A 14,110-nucleotide genomic window follows, 5' to 3' on the forward strand; every position below is an offset into this window, starting at 1 on the left:
TGAACTCCCTCAAGGAGCCCATTCAGCGGGTTGAAAACAGTATCTAGATACTCCAGCTGGTCCAACTAAGTTACATTCGAGAGATGTTTAATTAATGGAGGTTTCTTTCTAACACAAAAGTTATTTATATTTTGATTTGAAATATCTGTTCCAGAACCTTGCCTTGAAACTACTAAAAGCTTCAGTGTAAAAACATACATTCTGGAACTTACCACCCTTATCATGAAAATAACTCTGAAATGTCCCCAGTTTAAAGACTGTGCCTTAAATTTGACAGTTTTATGGCTTTATCCAACTTCTTGCAAAGTGCTGCACAGACAACCATTTAGCACAAGTGCAGTGTCCACCAGCATGTTTCAACAACTTCTTTTATCTGAGCAACTCTTTCCATAGCCTCAGAATAGACATGCTACATTTTTGACAAGTTGTTCAATGGTATATTATAATCTAATCTGAAAACAGTTTTTTTCCTCCAGTTGTGTTTTATCTAATACATCTTCCTTGAGTTTCTTTTGGATGACTGTATAAAAAACAAGCAAAACACAGAGATCGGCAAATCCATATTTTCATTCAGTTGAATCATAAAAGCTAAGCTTTAAGGGAATTCACCAGAAGTGTTTTGATGTGTATTTTGGGGGTAAGAACAGTGGTGCTACCCAGCGTGATGTGGGTCCTTAAGGTATTTGCAAATCTATGGGAGCCTTTTGCTTGTCTCAGTACCCAAGGGCACACCTGGCACTAAGTTTCTTTGAGCCAAGGTTGCTAAGTGACTTGTACTTGTCTCACCTGAAACGCCAGCGGAAAATGAGGGTAATTATGTTTCTGTAAATGTCAGCTTATTTAACATAGCCCAGGCTTTAACAAGAATTTGGCTTTTCCTCACTTGTAGCTTTGGATGCTCCTGTTGAGGAGTTTTCATTGACAGATTTAAATTTAGTTCACATAAAATTTGTGCTGATGACGCTGAGCAGGAACATCTGAGTTCCTTGCTTTTGGGACTTTTGTGTTTTGTTTCCAAATCCTCTAATTTAGCAGGGTTAAAGATGGTGTGGGGCTTCCCTAGTGGCGCAGTGGTTGAGAGTCCACCTGCCGATGCAGGGGACATGGGTTCGTGCCCTGGTCTGGGAAGATCCCACATGCCGCTGAGCGGCTGGGCCCGTGAGCCATGGCCGCTGAGCCTGCGCGTCTGGAGTCTGTGCTCCGCAGCAGGAGAGGCTGCAACAGTGAGAGGCCCGTGTACCGCAAAAAAAAAAAAAAAAAAGATGGTATGATTTCACTGCATGAAGTACAAGAAGGTGAGCAGTTTTAGATACACTGAAACGACTTTGCATTTCATATACTTTTGTTACAGTGATGTGGTTGACCATTGCTTGACTATCACTTTGGGCCAAATAGGCACTTTTGGTCTTGAGACAATCTTATTTTACTCATTATCTTATTTTCTTGTTAAATTTGATTCCTTAACCAATGATTCCTTTCTACTTTTAAAGGTAATTACTTTGTCTCACGAGAAAAAATATTTTAATTTAAACAAAAAGTATCCAAAACTTACCATAACACTTAAGCCTAAGTAATTATCATGACATATGTTACTTGTTTGCCGTACAGATTTCTGTGGCTTTCTGACAAGAGCAAGCACTGAGCAGAAGCATCTGAGCCTTGTCTGGCATTTGATGAATCTGATTAATGCATGTTAGGGTAAGTCTACTCGCCAGTATAATTTCACGGGAGAGGCCACATGCAAGTCTGACTTGAAAAAAAAAAAAAGGACTGGTGCAGAGTTACTACTTATTCGATTCAATGTATTATATATATGCTAGAGATGGCTGAAAAAGCTATAATTTAAGGTCTGTATAAAAATGAAGAAAACTGAATGAGAGGTAACAGAATGGTGATCTCCGATGTGTTCAAAATTGGTGTTTTTAATGACATTTTGAAAGTAGTTAGAATCTAATGGCTGATTTCTGACCAGCCTGAGCTCTCAGCCCCCTAGTGGTGTTCAGCTTGGTCTAGTCCTTTTCATCCTTGTCTTTCCCTCAGTCCAATCTCATCATTTCCATGTCAGCATCATAAATAATTCCAGTGTAGGCATGACCTCGTCTCAAGGTTTTTCTCCTTTTCCCTTGCCCAGCTCCCAATTCTAACCCCCAAGAGCTGCCTCAGATAGCTGAGGAGAGGGCACTTCACATCTTGGTCTTCCCTTGGCTTGTTTCCCCTGTGGAGTACATGGCAAGGCTGTCTCTGTTTATTTAATTCATATCAAACAACCTGGCAAAAATGATGGCTCTGAAATTGAGCTACGGAGTCCTCTTTTACTTACATCAAGAGGTTCAAGTAATGTACATACCTTTGCCCTGAAGATGGTCTCCTGGCAGGTGGACACCATGCCTACACATGTGGGGCCCACAGAAACTTCTGGATCTTCACCATCCCCTTAGGAGCTGCAGGGAAACCCAGGGGGGGTGTTTCTAGCTCCTCTTTGGTATAGATACACCTTGTTGCTTTCTCCGCAGTCTTGTCCCCTTACAATGCAGAGCGATTCTGTATGGCTGGGGCTTTCAAAATATCCCAAAGTTGGAGCTGAACATGTGTCTCTTTACTTTGGGATTTCCCAGTGAAAGGTTTTCCATATTGCCTTCTCTCTCCTGGTGACTGGCCACTATGCCACCACCATGCTGTTTCATTCCCTGAAGCTCTCCTTTTTCCTTCTCCTACTGGGATCTATTTGGGGCAAGAAATAAGGGAGCAAAAGGAAAATCTGTCCTCCCTGTTTGTATCTACTTTTTGTAATATTTTGTTGTCTTATCAGAGCAGGAGTTGGGGAGGCAATTTCCTCTGATTTAGAGATTAAGAATGTGACATCTTTTTTTTCTCCCTGTTTTACAGTCAAAGATATATTGACAAGTTGTAGGAAGATCAGTCATTTTACTGGGCATGTGGGAAAGAGCACATCATTAATACTTTGAAATATCATCATGCCACATAAATTAAGCAAACACAATGAAACAAAAAATTAACACCTTAAAATCAACCATTTCTTCTTCTTTGAAATTCACTTGAAACTGGTTTGGCTAGAAGATGTCTAAAGTTCCTTCAAAGAAACTGTCCAGTTTTCCATTTGCTGAGTGATGACGACAATTATACTTTGATTTCTCAAGGATTAACACAGCAGGACAGAATCACTGGTCATTCCCTTAACCACTGGCCATATCAAGGAGATTTTCTTTGTAGAGAAAATGCCAGTTGGTGTTCTGAAGGAAGAAAGGAGAGGAGAATTATAGAATCCTTAGAATAAGGGAAGCAGAAACCCTGCTAAAAGGAAAAAACTTCTTTCCCTACCCCATGGACCACTTCTGACACCAATTGTGTGTTTTTTTCTCGCAAACCAAACAGTTCTCCAACTCTCTCAACACCATTTGGGTGCTACAATCCAAATCTGACGCTACTGACACAGAATTAGCAGAGACCCCACAGGTTGAGGGCTCAATCCCTCAAGACTGCCCCCACTTCGGTAAGTCCCAGGATGTCACTTGTACTTCTGATCAACTGGCTATAAACCAGGCGTTCCCACAACCCCCTTCTCCAGTTCAATATTTGCTAGATGGCGCACATAAGTCAGAAAAACATTACTTACATTTACGGATTTATTATGAAGGATATGATAAAGGATGCAGATGAACAGCCAGATGAAGGGGTATAGGGGGCAAAGTCTGGAAGGGTCTGGAGCACAGGAGCTTCTTTTCCTTTGGAGGTGGGGTGTACCATCTTCCCAGGATGTGGATGTGTTCATCAACCCAGAAGCTCTCCAAACCCCATAGTTTTGGGATTTTTATGGAGGCTTCACCACGTAGGCATGATCAATTATTAATTCCATCTCCAGCCCCTCTCCGCTCCCTGGAGAATGGGGGATAGGGCTAGGAAAAAAAAAAAAAAAAACCCAAGCTAATCTAATCACGGCCTGGTCTTTCTGGTGATCAGTTGCCATGCTGAAGCTATTCAGGAGCCCACCAAGGGTCACCTCATTAGAACAAAAGACAGTCCTGTGACTCAGGAAATTCCAAGGAATTTAGGAGCTCTGTGTCAGGAACCAGAAGTAGAGACCAAATGTATATTTGTAGTTATGCCACACCTGTGTTAGGTGAGATGAACTTGACCTGACAGGTGTAACATTCAGAGGGAAAAGACAATGACTAGTGGGGCCTAGGGAGATTTTAGGGAGCATCTATCTAGCCCTTCTCTTAAGCAGGCACCAAAGAAAAGTTAGTTTGGACTGGAAAACTCATGAGATATTTCTGTAATTGTGAAGGGTCAAATAAAAGAGATCCAAACAGTATATAAAGACAGAAGTGAGGAAAGATTAATGATTATGTATATATATATAATTTTCAAATAAAAAATTAAAAGATAATTTATCAACAGATTGTTTATGTAAAAACAATATTTACATTTTGAAAAGATCATAAAAATGTAAACAGTAGGGCTTATGTAAGTTGGTTATCAGTATACTTTCTTTGAAAAATTCTAATAAAACTATCATTGAAAAGATCTGTTACTTTGATATTAATGCATGTTTTTAAAAAGATAAACCGAAGGAGATATTTTCTTCTTGAGAAGAACCAATAGATATTATAATAGATACGATAGTGTCTTAAAGAGCTATCTAAGTAGTTAACAAAACCCAAAATGCTTTTATTTAATTTTTTCCCTTTTGTTTAATCCATACACATTTCAGAGAAAAGTTCATCCAAACATCAGATTAATATTTTAATTCATAAAAATGTTTATTTGGAAGATTTAGTGTTCTGTTCCCAAGTATCTTGTTTATTAGATATTCAGTATTCATGTGTTTTGCTGAGAGACATCAAAATTAAACTTCCCATGGTTATAGTTGGGAAACCATGCCTCCTTTCATGGTGATAAAATGTTGTCACACACTATAAAGGCACAATGTCCTTGTTACAAGTTTATTGAATTTTTATGAGGAGAAAAAGGACAGAGAGGGTTATATAAGATCTTATGTGAAAAGAGATTCTAAACCCAGAATCCAAGAAAAATAAAAATTCTAAAACACAATTCATGGAGGGAGGCCTGTGAAGAAAGAAAGAGGAGGTCTTTCAGGACCATTTAAATTGGTGAATTGAGACTTAGTTTTGGCTTACTTATCAATTAACAACAATTACTTCTTTCCCAAGGCAAGGGGCCAAGGCAAAACATGCAATTTGTTCAAAGCCTGTAATCCTTTTACTCTGGTGAAAACAAGTGTAATATAATTACTGAAAATAAATATATCATCCTTTTAAATATTTATATTTTTCCCCTAAATTTTGATACTTTGGCTGGCAACACTGAGCAAGTCAGTTGGATACTTATAAATCAATAATAGGTCACATGGTGTCATTTGAACTGAAAACATTGAATTTTGTCAAGTTTAAGTACTTGCAACGGTATGACAGTGAAAATGTCACATTTCTCCTTTTAGGTCTCATTTGTTCAACATGTAAAGTAAAACCAAACTTTTGTTGCCAAGTGTTTCTCCTCCAAAGCTTTTTCACGTGTATTCATTTAAAAAGACAACAATTCAGTTGAAAAGACTACAAATCCAATGGTTGATGCTTCCAAAAAATAGGATAGTTGTCAGAGAAATCAAAGATGAGCAGGTGGAGTTATGTTGGTAAACCTGCTTGGGAGTTAATCATCAAAAAGTTTGAGAAAAAGAGTTTTCATGGGTAAGAATGATTTCCTAGAGACTAAGGTAGCTTTAGTTTGGATTGCCATCCACAGGATAGCTAAGACTTCACTTTCCATGAGCATTTTCCTAACCTTGAATAGCAACATATGGTTGGCAGATCTCCTTGCCACCTGGAAAACGACTCTGAACAGCAGCCAGATTTTTTCTGTTCTTTATAGAAACTTTTTTAGATGAACATATTTTCTTCTTTATCAGCCTTTTCTCTTCTGAAGTTTTATGCGAAGAGAGACATCCTCTAAATCATTTGTCTGAATAAACTGATCAAATGTTGCTTCATACATGCCACATAGCCATAGAAATATCTTCTCAGAAACTCTAGGTTGACCTAAGAAATTGCTACTCCTGCTCTTTTTTCCAAAGAATAAAACAGGATTTTACATCATGTTCAAGAGTAACTCTGAAATGTATCTCTGTGATTTAGAGAACACAGGTCTGTTCAATGATTTTTTGCTTTAAGGACTCTAGAGATTGGTAAAGTAGGAGAGATGGATTCTAGAATTTTGTCTCCTTATGAACTCACTGTGTGGCCTACAGTTTTTCTCCTGGAGTGAACACATTGATCTAAAATAGATGATCTTTACAGTGTCTCCAGTCGTATGACTTGACTCCTTTTCTACATTATCATCAAGTACTATGCTCATCTTTTTTGTCAGTGATTTATTCCTATATAACAAACCACCTCAAAACTTAGTGGCTTAAAAAAACAAACATTTAATCACTCATGAGTCTTTGGCCTGACTAGAATTATCTAGGGCGACTCTTTTGCTCCATGTGATGTTGTGGTTGGAGTTGAGGGCATCTAAAGGCTAAACTGGGCTAGAATATCTAAGATGCCTTCTCTATTGGGCTGTTGGCCCAGAGCTCAGCTGGTTTCACTGACCTTGATTATCCTCAATTATCCTAATTCTTCTTACAGCATGGTTCCTGGCTTTCAAGTGAAGAAAGTATGAGTAGTCAGTTCGTTTAAGGTTTGGGCTTGGAAGTCCCCAAACATCACCTTTGCCAGATTCTACAGGTGAAAATAAGCACAGGATTAGCTCAGATTCAAGGAGAGGGGAGACTAACTCCATCTCTTTTATTTATTTATTTATTTATTTATTTGGTTATGCCGGGTCTTAGTTGTGGCAGGTGGGCTCCTTAGTTGCGGCCAGTGGGCTCCTTTAGTTGTGGCACATGTGCTCCTTAGTTGTGGGTTGCAGGCTCCTTAGTTATGGCATTCAAACTCTTTAGTTGCGGCATGCATGCGGGATCTAGTTCCTCGACCAGGGATCGAACCCTGGCCCCCTGTAGTGCGAGTGTGGAGTCTTAACCATTGCGCCACCAGGGAAGTCCTTAACTCCATCTCTTGATGATTTGTGGCATATGCACACAGGGAGGGAGGGAATTGATTGTGGTCATATTTGAGAACTATCTACCATAGTCAACCATAGGGAACAAAAATTCACATCCCTCCCACACACAGAATACAGTCAGCCCTCCCTCAAAGATTCATCTTATTACAGCATGGGCTCAAAGTTTAGTATTTCTTTATCTTATTAGGTTCAGGTGTGTTATGGACTAAATGTTTGTGTGCCCCCCCCACGTTGAAATCTAATCTCCAATGCGATGGTATTTGGAAGTGGGACATTGGGTAGGTAATTAAATGACTCTGTAAGAATAGACCAGAGGTTTAGCTTGCTCTCTTTCTGCCATGTGAGGATACCATGAAAAGTCAGCTATCTGCAACCCAGAGTAGGGATCACCAGAACTTGACCATGCTGGCATGATGATCTTGGACTTTTAGCCTTTGGAACTGTAAGAAATAAATTTCTGTTGCTGATAAGCCACCTAATTTATAGTATTTTTCTAAAGCAGCCTGAGCTAAGACAGGGTGTGGCTGGGACTCTCTGGTGGGGTTTCTTAGGAGCAGACCCCTGTAAACAAAAAAGACAAGTTTCCTGACACTCACATATCCAGCATATTATGATGCAAGAAGGCTAGGATAACCAAAGGGGGGGGAGGAAGGGGGCACACAGCTGTTGCTGACCCATAGCAACTTTGAAATCAAGCTGAGCACATCAGTATTTCTGCTACAGAACAGGGAATGTTCTTTAATTTAGGCCCAGCCTTGCTCCTTGAGAGTGGTTCTCTGTGGCTCTTGGTTTTGTCTTCTGGGTTCTTGATTAACGCTCCCAGCCACACTCCCCTTTCTGTAAGAAATGGTGTGTGCCTACATCTGAGTAGCGTTCTCAGCTTGATTTCTGCCTGAGGGCCTCTTTTAATTTTGAACTGACTTGACCCGTGTAGTCCAAGCTTTCAAAAAATTTTTTTAAAATTCATTTATTATTATTTATTTGGTTGTGCTGGGTCTTAGCTGCGGCACGTGGGCTCCTTAGTTGTGGCATGCAAACTCTTAGTTGTGGCATGCATGTGGGATCTAATTTCCTGACCAGGAATCGAACCCAGGCCCCTTGCATTGGGAATGGGGAGTCCTAACCAATGTGCCACCAGGGAAGTCCCCAAGCTTTTAAAAACTTTGTGGACTTCCTACATAACGTGTGCTCATACCTAATTTGTGGATCAAGTTATGATCTGCTCCTCTAGATGAAAACCACACTTATAGATCTCCTCCTACCTTATGCTGAGACACAGGGTGCTGTGGGAGCAATGCCCTTAAGATTCTTAGCAGTCCTATGGTCTGTCTGAGAGGATCTATGAGGCACCAACTTAAATATTTCTGAGGTTTAACCAAGGGTCTTAAAGCCACATTCTTAATCTGAACTTTGCCCTGAGGCTGCATTTAACTGGCATATTATTATCTCCCTTTTACCTACGAGACTTAGAAGTTTAAATGACTTCTTAGAAGTTTAAATACATACTGCGAATTTCCTCCTTTCCTGAAGTTCAAAATCTAATAGGGGAACCAGAAACATATAAGACAATTAAAAAATAAGGGAGATTCTGACTCTACTGCAGGTTCAAAATGCTGAAGAGTCTGAGAAAGAAAGCAGAGCAGACAGTCTTCTTGGAAAAGATGGCACTGGATTTGGGCAAAAAAGGAGAGAGAGAGGTGTTTTAGGCAGAGAAAAGCAGAGGAAGGGGATCAGACATGAAGAGAAAGTACCTACCATTGGGCTGTAGGGGACCCTTCTGGGGTGGATGGTGGTGATGATGATGATAGTGAAGAGTGATGAGAGATATCACTGGAAATGAAGGGCTGGGTAAATTTTGGAAGACTTGAACTAGACCTAAGAGTTTGGATTTAATTGAAGAAGAATTCAGGCTTTTTCCATATGATTTGCTCATTCTGCCTGTCTGCATGATCATTAACACATCTTTGTATTTTAATTCTCTGGGAGATTATTGTTCTTATAGTATTTCGATCTGAATTATGCATATGAAAACAGTTTAAAATGGAAGCAGTGTGGCATAGGAGCTGAGATCTTGGATTCTGGAATTAGGCAGACCTGGATTAAGACCAACTCTACCACCTACCATTTGTGTCTTTTGGTGCAAGTGTCTTAACTTTTCTAAGCCTCAGTTACCTCACCTTTCATGGAAATACCTACCTCAGAAGGTTGTTGTGAGTATCAAATAAGAAAATATGTAAAAACCACTTAGTATAGATTAGGGCACATGGTAAATTATCATTAAATATTGTTATAAATAATTATTATTTATATTTATATAAATATAAATAATTTTATATTTATATTCCAATTCCAGAGTAACCAGGGTCTTCCTGGTTATCTGAGAAGCTGTCCTATATTTCGAGGGATTTTAAGACCTGGGGTGGGGGGTGATTGATCCTCTCCTTTGAGTCTGGTGCATTCTGGGAGTGAGGGCAACAAATGGTCTAAACATGGTCTTTGAGTTACTAAACTTGCTGGAATTACTGGATTTTGGATTATACAGTGTGTAGAAAGAAACCTCTTGATGCAAGTAGTTTGCAAGCCTAGAATATTTTGTTTTCCTCTGCTACAAGCTTTATTGTTTGCAGCTGGTCCATGGCTTGGGCAAGGACTCCAAGATGGTTCAAAAGCTGCCTTAAAAAAAAAAAAAAACTGCCTAGTGGCTGCAGGGAGAGGCTCAGGCAGAAGCCCTGAGGCTGCTAGGCTTCTCACGTTCCTGGTCATGTTTGAGGGTGAATGGTACTTGCCCAGCCCAGCCTGGGGGCCTCCAGCCTGCAGAGGGCAGTCAGGTGGGTGCTGACTTCGGGATGAGTTTCACCTGCTCATCTCTTTAAGGAAGCGGCTTCCAGGAAGTCAGACTGAGTCTGCGCGAGCAGAGCGCAGGGCACGCAGATCCCAAACCGCTTGGTTCAGGTTCTTCTCCAGGGCCTTGGTGGCTTCCGTGTCGTCCAGGGTTTCACCCCACTCCTGATGGGACAGCCTCTGCTTGTCATGGAAGATGGCGTGTCTGACGCACTGGTTTTGCATCTTCAAGAGACACTCGGCACCCTGGCGCTTCTCCTTTGCCAACTCGCAGAAGCCGTGGCCCAGGCCTTCTAGAGCCACATCTTCGCGGTGAAAGTAGAAGCCCGGAGAGAGGTAGGTGTCGGAGGCCTGCAGATGCAGGTTGAGCTGGAAGTTGACTGCGGCCTCCACCTAGGTGGACTTTTTCTGGCGACTCAGGGAGCTTGCGGTTGGTTGGCAGTAAGGAGCTAAGCACAGAAAGCGGTATTGGCTGGTCCTGGAGGCAAAGGATGGTGGGGAAGATGGTCCAGGAGGTTGCAACTGGGAAAGAGGGTGGTCAGAGGCCGGAAGAAGGGGCGTCCCGGGCTCTGTTCTGTACAAACGCCGTTGAAGCGAGACAACGGGTACGCGGGGCCGCCGGGTGCCCTGCGAGCTGAAATCACTTTTGAGAAACTTTTTCGGGACTTGACCTCACTTATAGTACAGGATGTATATCCAAATATATATATCTGAATAAGTTTATGTTCTCTCCAGTTGTAAAAGGTGTATTTAATCATTTGTTAAACACTTTCAGAAACTATTTCTGGGATGACTTCTAGAATAGATTCTTGTGTAGTAAATAATCTTATACCTGCTTTGAAAACTGCTTCCACCTTCTTTTGGAGAATTAATGATGCTTCCTTAGCTCAAATATGTGGTTTTTGGTGAGGCTGACTTTCTCTGCCACAAGATGGGCCTCTCACCGTGCCTCATTTTCCAAGCACCAGAATGCTTGATCAGGGATGGGAGAAATTAGTTGGACCAATCAGAGACTTTCCGTAGCTTTTAATTTTTTTTTTCTTTTTCTTTTTTGCGGTACGCGGGCCTCTCACTGTTGCGGCCTCTCCCGTTGCGGAGCACAGGGTCCGGACGCGCAGGCTCAGCGGCCGTGGCTCACGGGCCCAGCTGCTCCACGGCATGTGGGATCTTCCCGGACCGGGGCAGGAACCCGTGTCCCCTGCATCGGCGGGCAGACCCTCAACCACTGCGCCATCAGGGAAGCTCTCCGTAGCTTTTTTTAAAGGAGAGGCTGATGGGCACTTTTCTCTGTGGTCTCGTAAGAATGGTGCTGGATTACCCATATACAGCCACGGAACTTCTAGAAGCAATCATCTTTATGCTCTTGATTCTCCACTTGTTACTCCAAGGCATCATTATTGCCTTAAAGAAGAGAGCAAGAAAACGGAGTTTCAGGGTTTTTCTCTTTTTCTTCCAATAAACAAGGTTTTGAGAGTCACAAGAGAGGGCCTGAAGGAATCCGGACTCAGAGTTTAGACTGCAGCTTATACAATTAGCTAGAAACTTGAAGAATGAGATTGGCCTCATCTGTACCCTTGAGACCAGAGGAGGGCACCTGGGCTAGGGAAGATGGGGCATGGCTTATAGGAGATCAGAGTTGGAGTGAGAGGTCCTCACTTCGTCCAGGTGAAGAAGAGTTGGGTCAGGATTAGGAGGCTGATGAGTTTCACCGGTGGCTTCTTGAGGCAGCCAATGGGAGCCCAGCTGATGCTTGTAGCTCATCACCCTTCTAGGGTGCATCACATGCTGTGTGTAGATTGACTTTGATAAGCTCTATTGAAGTCCAGTCTGTATATTTCATGGGTCCAGTGCACTTCTCTCCCTGTTTTTACCTCTTTTCTCCAACGACATGGTAGGGAGGAATCTTAGATCCAGAAGAATGATTTGTTTTTCCCCATACAATGAGCAATTTTCTCAACCCCATCTAATAATCCATTCTTTTCCCATTACTCAATTGATATCATATGTAACACTTACATATATAAATGGGCCTCTCTCTGGCAGGCCACCATTTAAAATAAGAGGCCTCAGACTTCCTGCATTTTCCATAAAAGCTGAAGGACAGAAGGAAAGAGCTGTGGAATACACCCACACCCTGTTAATGGCCTGAGGCGGCCGGCAGGCAGCACTGGAACTGCAAAACTCATCAGCGGCGCCTCCGTAGGTTCTTAACATCTGGGGGACTGCACAAATGGAACTTTATTAATTTGAGTGGAGAATGTTGGAGAATTTGGTAAAGCAGGGATATATCCACACTACTTAGTTGAAAATAACAAGCTGGGGAAAAATGGGAACAGAGCAGGTGAGTTACATAGAAATTTCTGGAATGTTCTGAGAACGTTTTGGGTTAACAACAATTTTGCGAACTTGCTGGAAAAGCTGATGACTGTTTCTCTAAGAAAATGTATTCCAGTTTTCAACTCAGGATGTCTGGAACACATCTCCCATTATCACAACTCCAGAAGGATTCACAGGAATTTCACTTTTTCTTTACTCTCATCTCAGAGATGGGAATTGCACCCTCTGTAAGCTGAGCCTCCGCAGATAGAAGCAGGAACAAGCTTGCCCAAAATGCACACGGTGGGTGGGAATGTTGACTTTTATCTCTGTGGAGAAAAGGAATTTTACAGAAATGAGAGAAAGGTCTCTGGTGCCAGGGTCCTAGACATACATATCTTTATGAAAAGTAAAAAGTGGGAACAGAGTCCAGGGCTTAGTGGGAAAGCAGGCCCGAGTTCCTTCTTTCTGCATGTGAGCTCTTGACTTCTTCATGTGCTGGTTGGTTTGCGAGTGGCTGAAACTGTCACTGAAGCCTGGACGCTGTTCAAAGCCCGCCTGGCATAAAATGCCATATTGATGTTGTATCTCCTTCCCTTTGTGTTCTGGGGACCAGTGGGATGGATCAGACGCCTGGGCATACATACCCTGTGAACTCGTGGACTGGGATGGGACAAACCGTGGCCAGCACCTGCCAGGTTCTGTCTGTGAAGCTAGGGAACATTGTTCCTCCCTGACTTAATTGGTTAGAACATGAGACAAAGATGGGATTTGATCAGTCTTGAACAGATTTGGTTCAGAAAAATCTTAAAAATATACTGAAAGTGGCTAATATTTTTTTTTGATCTGTTGCCTAGATGCAATAATTTTGTGATAGAAAAATATATCTATCTAAGCACATAGAAATGGAAGTATTAGGTGTTAGAGAAAAACAGATGGATAAGCTCTCTCTGGACCCCTGCCACCGCACCCCGCCTTTCTCTATCCCCATTTCCTCCTTTTTAAAAGTTAATTTAATAGATAAGGGACATCTTTAAGTGACTGTAAAAATAAGGTTCATGTTTAGGCCATTTTCCCAGCTGGAACGCTCTGTTTTGTTTTGTTTTTGTGGTATGCGGGCCTCTCACTGTTGTGGCCTCTCCCGTTGCGGAGCACAGGTTCCGGACGCGCAGGCTCAGCGGCCATGGCTCACGGGCCCAGCCGCTCCGCGGCATGTGGGATCCTCCCGGACCGGGGCACGAACCTGTGTCCCCTGCATCGGCAGGTGGACTCTCAAACACTGCGCCACCAGGGAAGCCCTGGAACGCTCTGTTTAAAACACTCCGTTTTCATGGCCTGAACTGTTTATTTTACATTCAGAGATATGGGCACATGGGAACCATTTGCAGAAAATCTTTGTTTGCTTCTACGATTGATATAATACAGAAGCAAAGGGTAGAGTTTTGACAAGCTGCCTTTCCAAAGCCAGATGTACACTCTTTCCTTTTACTACTATTGGCAAGTACATTTATAAGAAAAATAAATGGAAGTTATGGAAAGTAACAAAGATATAAATCCATTCTGTCTTTCAAAGTGTATGTCACACCCAAGATTTACAGAGAGGAGAAAGTCCTCAGGGATCATTTGGGGTCAAATTCTGGTGGCAATGCTCAGGACCATTTCATCTACTTGCGCTGAAAAATTAATAATCGATGATAAGTGTTGTGCCTTGGTTTCGACTCTCAGCATATCTGTTACCAATGGTTGATTGCAGAAGCCTTCAGATTTATCTCTCCACGTTTGATTTCAATTTCTCCTTCCCCTAATCAGTCCATCCTATACTCTTCCACCAGAGCGAGCTTTAAAACTACAG

Source organism: Orcinus orca, chromosome 11 (genome assembly GCF_937001465.1).
Source record: "Orcinus orca chromosome 11, mOrcOrc1.1, whole genome shotgun sequence".
NCBI lineage: Eukaryota > Metazoa > Chordata > Mammalia > Artiodactyla > Delphinidae > Orcinus > Orcinus orca.